Consider the following 1,108-nt stretch of genomic DNA (forward strand, 5'->3'; position numbering starts at 1 on the left):
GTGGTGCAGGCTCCTACCCTGGGGGTTTTTAAGAGGAGGTTAGATGAACACCTTGCTGGGGTCGTTTGACCCCAGTACTCTTTCCTGCCATGGCAGGGGGTCAGACTAGATGATCTGCTCAGGTCTCTTCCAACCCTAGATACTATGAAACAATACTCCACTACACTACTCTAGTCATGTGAGCTATCCCACCAAGTCTCTGCTATTCTAATTGCATCATAGTTCAACAACTCTGCGAGGACTTCCAATTCTTCTTGCTATTGCTCAGGCTCTGTGCATTTATGTATAGATACCTGAGGTAACTAGCCAATTGCCCTACTTGAAACCTGGATTTCTGTTAAATGACTCAGCTAGGAGCACACCCAGTTGCTCAGAGCACATGCCCAAACACACAGCCCACCAAGCAAGCAGTCATGAACCCTAACACACAGACAGCCCTGGCTCACTTACCTTCCCAGAGCAGGATCTGATCCCTGGTGCCTGGCTCCTCTTCCTCTTCCCCTTCCTCCTCTTACTCCCAGCAAACTGCCTTGTTTGCTGTCCCTGTTCACTCATTCCTAGGTTGTTCCTGGAGTCTCCTTTTATACCCTGCTGGGCCTGGACTGGCTCTGCTCCCTCATTAGGGCTTTTGTCAGACACAGGCAGCAATTTCAGAGCCATGACTCAGATAGCAGCACTCAGCTGCTCAGAGCACACACCCATGTTCCTGTTTTTGTGAATTTCAATTCTGTTAAAAGAAATTTTGTTCATATTGTGTCACTGGTTATAGTAATATGATTTTTTTTCTACATGCTGCCTTCTACTATGTTTTTAGTTGTTCAAAATGTATTGTAAATGGAAGTCATTCTGCTTGGCTGGGGTAGGAGCTGCCTGGATGAAGATGCCGCCACCCATCCGGAGTGGCACATCAGGGGCAAGATCAGGAGCAAGAGCTGCTGCTGGAGGCAGGGGGAGCAGAACAAACATGACAGGGGTGGGGTGTGGGTGCTGGTGGGAGCACGGCATGGCCTGCCCCTGTGCAAGGGGGCAGGGCTCATGGCAGTGAGGACTGCAGTACTTGGACGAACTCTGCAGCACATGCCACCTGCCGCCCCCCCCCCCCCCCCAG

This window comes from Gavialis gangeticus, unplaced genomic scaffold, assembly GCF_001723915.1.
Source record: "Gavialis gangeticus isolate Ggan-Ray unplaced genomic scaffold, GavGan_comp1, whole genome shotgun sequence".
In the NCBI taxonomy this organism is placed as follows: Eukaryota; Metazoa; Chordata; order Crocodylia; family Gavialidae; genus Gavialis; species Gavialis gangeticus.